The sequence below is a fragment of the Triticum urartu genome, chromosome 7A (assembly GCF_056163025.1).
Source record: "Triticum urartu cultivar PI428250 chromosome 7A, HENAU_Tu73, whole genome shotgun sequence".
Lineage (NCBI taxonomy): Eukaryota > Viridiplantae > Streptophyta > Magnoliopsida > Poales > Poaceae > Triticum > Triticum urartu.
Window position 1 is genome coordinate 457,922,431 of NC_141879.1, and position 5,126 is coordinate 457,927,556.

Here is a 5,126-nt window from a genome sequence, read left to right on the forward strand (position 1 = left end):
GAGTTTATGAGTTTTGATGTACTGAAGGAGTTCGGAGTCCCGGATGAGATCGTGGACATGACGAGGAGTCTCGAAATGGTCGAGACGTAAAGATCGATATATTGGATGACTATATTCGGACATCGGAAAGGTTCCGAGTGATTCGGGTATTTTTTGGAGTACCGGAGAGTTACGGGAATTCGCCGGGGAGTATATGGGCCTTATTGGGCCATACTGGAATAGAGGAGAGAGGCCAAAAGGAAGGAGGCGCGCGCCCCCCCTCTAGTCCGAATTGGACAAGGGGTGCGGCCCACTTTTCCTTGTTCCTCTCCCCCTCTTTCCTTCTCTCCTACTCCAACAAGGGAAGGAGGAGTCCTACTCCCAGTGGGAGTAGGACTCCCCCCTTGGCGCGCCCTTCTCCTAGGCCGGGCGCCTCCCTCCCTTGCTCCTTTATATACGGGGGCAGGGGGGCACCCATAGACACAACAGTTGATCATTGATCTCTTAGCCGTGTGCGGTGCCCCCGTCCACCATAGTCCTCGATAATATTGTAGTGGTGCTTAGGCTAAGCCCTGCGACAGTAGAACATCAAGATCGTCACCACACCGTCGTGCTGACGGAACTCTTCCCCAACATTCTGCTAGATCGGAGTCCAGGGATCGTCATCGAGCTGAACGTGTGCTAGAACTCAGAGGTGCCGTAGTTTCGGTGCTTGATTGGTCGGGCCGTGAAGACGTACGACTACATCAACCGCGTTGTGCTAACGCTTCCGCTTTCGGTCTACGAGGGTACGTGGACAACACTCTCCCCTCTCGTTGCTATGCATCACCATGATCTTGCGTGTGCGTAGGAATTTTTTTGGAATTACTATGTTCCCCAACACATTGTGCCTCCACACCGCTCCAATGGAGACGTACTTCCCCTCAAAGGGAAGGAACTTCGGTAACACATCCTCATCTCCACCGGCTCCGCTATTGGTTATCTCTCACCTTTACTTGTGCAAGATCATATTGTGTTGTATCCATTGCTTGCTCGTGTGCTTGTTGTTGTTGCCTCATATAGGTTGCTCACCTAGTTACATATTTAGACAACCTACTTTGATGCAAAGTTTAATTTGGTAAAGAAAAGCTAAAAATTGTTAGTTGCCTATTCACCTCCCCCTCTAGTCAAGTATATCGATCCTTTTAATTAATATCAGAGACTCGTCTCTTTATTAAGGACTTTGTCACCCGAAGAGTATGGTTGACACTGTAGACGGTGGGGAGGAGCACCCCGGTGCGAATCCTTCCTCGTCTACGGCTGAGGGGGGAACCTCGGTCTCATATGAGGAGTTCAATGTGGCCTTGGACACATTGAAAACCTCCATGACGGGCGAGGTCAAAGGCATGCTTAAGAATTTTCTTGATGGTCTTAAATTATCCAGCACACCGTTGGAAGTGTTCGCTCCCACTAACAAGGTGATGGATGCTAACTCCGACAAGGGGGGAGCTACTAGTGATAAAGTTCCTTTGTCTAGTGGTAGAAGTGGAAACGACATCTTTGCCCATGTTGAACCTCCACTTACTTATGGAGGAACGGTTCCCTCACTCATTTGAATCATGTTGGTCCTCCTCCTAAGCTTGTGAAAAATGAGGATTTTGCCTCTTGGGTCTATCGCTTTAAACGTCATTTAAATCATAGTTCTATTAACCTTTGGAGAATTATTGAGCAAGGTTTCTACCTGCATGACCCAAGCAACTTCACTCCTAGAGAAGCCGCGGATCATCAATTCAATGAGTCCACTCTTTGCATTCTCCAAGAGGCCATCCCTCCCAAAGATATTGCGCATCTCCGGCCTTTCACCGTGTGTCGGGACTCCGATCCCAAGTCACATCGATCTAGCCGGTAACACCTCATATCACTTTGCGGCCTCACGCATGATATTCCCACGGGTGTCGCCTTACCCTGGTCCGGGACCGTTTGTGCCTTTTGGCTCACATATATGACTGTGTCGGTAGCATCCATATGACAGAGAACCCGGGCTGACATGGCTAGTCGTTAACCCAAAGCGGCACTAACCTATGGGGACAGGCATACATGATTCACATCGAGCATGTCGGTCAGCAGCGTGTGAATCCGGGCTGTAACACTGGGCTAACAGGACTCCGGGGAACCCGGGCTGTAGCAGGCTAGGCAGGACTCTGGATGTCACCGCGTGACATTTCCCTGAAGGGACAGACACAGGAACGAAGTGAAACACATGCTGTCCAGTCAAGTGTCCTGAGCAGTAGTGCTGGGCTAGCAGGACTCCGGTGAACTGGGCTGTAGCGGACTACTATGGCTCAAGGAAGCACTAGACTACATTTCCCCATATGAGAGGCTGTCAAGGATAAACAACTAGATTGTCCGATCCCACACATAGCAATATACGTCACACGTACGCATAACATGCAAGTATGTGCTGTACAACATGGCATCACAACATAACGCAACTCATATAGATAAAGGCCCAGAAGAGCCACATAGCATTAAATACAAACAGGGGTCACATGACCCATCGATCAGAGCATACAAGCAACGGAAGCATTACATGTCTGAGTACAGACAACTACAAAAGAAAAGGGCTAAGAAGCCTGACTATCTACAAGTCCCTCCCATGGGCACAAGATCGTAGCTGAGGTGCAAGCTACTCGTCGAAGTCCAAGTAAACTAATAAGGCCGAAGTCTCTGCTGCAAAAACATAAATAAAGCAACATGAGTACAAAGGTACTCAGCAAGACTTACATCAGATCCTATCATACATGCATTTGTATCAAGAAGGTAATGTGGGGTTTACTTGCAGCAAGCCAGCTTTGACTCAGTGGCTATCCTGTTCTACAACAACGAGAAACTTCTTTGAGGTGAGGCAGCGCACATGAGTCCACTAAACACCATATCAATACACTACTATGGATTCATCCTCGTCTTCCTACGAGAAAGCCATCCATAGCACTCACACTTGTCTTGAGCATTTTAGAGTATCCATTTCAAGTTTTCACCTATACATCAAGTATAAGTTGGTTAGACATGCATGAAACAGGTACAGATGGATAGATTGAATTTTTCTGATAATTTTTTCATATATAAATTATTTCAATCTGAGCTATGGTTGAATTTATATGAATTTTTGAAGTTTATATAAATTTCTGGAATTCTCTGAATTATTTAAAATCCAGAAAAAATCATTATTGCGTCAACATGACGTCACAGAGTCATCAGCGGGGCTGACCAGGTCAAACCTGACGTGTGGGGGCCACACGTCAGTGACACCGGGGCTAAACCCGAGTCAAACCCAGCTGACCAGGATTTGACCGAGCCCTGGGCCCATAGTCAGTGGCTTAGGGGGTGGATTAAGTGGCAGGGTTAGCAGCTAATCACGCGCCGCGTCAGCCGCTGGAGTTTCGCCGGCGATGACCTCGAGCTACGGCGGAAGTTCGCTGGAACGAGCTGGAGGCCATGGTTTGGCACACGGAGGCCACCGGCGGGTAGCCCGTGCACGGGCGCATCCAGCCGTGCTCAGGGGAGCCCGCGGGAACGGCGGAGCTCGCCGGAGCAGAGCTCGCGGCGGCGGTCGGAGTCGGGTGCGTGCGGGTTAGGTGCTGCGGGGCACTAGAGGGACTGCGGTTGGGTGCAAACGATGCGCGAGAGGGCACTGAGAACGGCGGTGAGCTCGGTTGCGAGCTGTGGCAGCTGTGGCCACGGCGGCGACATGAACGGCGGAGCCGAGCTCTCGGCCAAGGTGGCCGACAGGGCTAGGGGGGCACTCGAGCTACGGGGCTAGGGGGAGGAGGAAGGGGAGCTCACAGCGAACTCGAAGACGTCGTCGATGAGCTCGGCGAGGACCAGTCGGCGACGAATTTAGCGGTGGCGATCCGCGGCTCCGACGAAGGGGATGACGGCGGTGGCGACGCTGCAGTGCTCCTGGCGTCATCCAGCTCGACGAGGAGGCGTAGTCGAGGGCGGCGGTGCTCCTGGACAGCAGCAAGGGACGGGGCGGTGGCGATGGTCGCGGTGGCTCACGGCGACGTGCTGCGGTGGCGTTCGGGCGCGGGAGAGAAGACGAGCAGAGGAGAGGAGAGAGCTCGGGAGAGAGTGAGGAGAGGCCAGGGGGCTCGGTGGAGCTCTCTAGGGTGGACAACGCCGAGGGGAAGGGGGGCAGGCAGGAGCGTGGCGTGCATGTGCGCGCTCGCCGTGCCCTCCTTCGCCTCCTCCTGGCAAGGAGGAGGATGACTGGCTTGGCCAGTTGGGCCGGGCCAGGCCGCACAGTGCTGGGCCAGCACAGGAGTTGGCCGCAGGTAAGGTCCAGGTAGGTTTCCATTTCTTTTCTTTTCTATTTTCTGACATTTGTTTTGATTTAATAAAAATACTAAATCAATTTATTTTCTTCTGAAATTTATTGTAGGAGCTAGTTGAAGTATTCCAGAGCCCCTCACATAAAAATCAGAATTGTTGGACATATATAAATAAATATATCATATATATATCCAATGCAAATAATTATTGCATTAATTCCAAATGGCCAAAATAAATATTTTTGAGTTCCTAAAAATATTGGTTTGATTTTTACCTCTGACCAATATTTTCAGAGAGCAACATGAACATTTTCTTGGACCTTTTTGGAGCAATTTTTATCCGGGTTATTTCCAGAAATGATTTCTGAGGGTTTCACAATCCCGATTTCAAATTTAAATGGAATTTAAACATGATGCACAACTGACTAGCTGGTCTAGGTCCTACCAGAACTAGGGATGTGACAACTCGCCCCCACTCGAAAAAATCTCGTCCCGAGATTCGGGAGTTGGCGGAAAGAAAGCGGGGTACTCAAGTCGAAGACGATCTTCACGCTCCCAGGTAGCTTCTCTCTTGGAATGATGAGACCACTGAACCTTGAGAAACTTGATGTTATGACGTCGAGTGACACGCTCTGCTTGATCCAGAATGCGGACGGGGTTCTCTCGATATGTGAGGTTATCTTGGAGATCAAGCGTTTCGTGGTCCACTCCGCGGATGGGATCCGAGAAGCAATGCCTGAGTTGAGAGACGTGGAAGACATCATGAACTCGGGAAAGATGTGGGGGTAGTTCCAACTGGTAGGCAACCTCTCCTCATTTAGAGAGAATGAGAAAAGG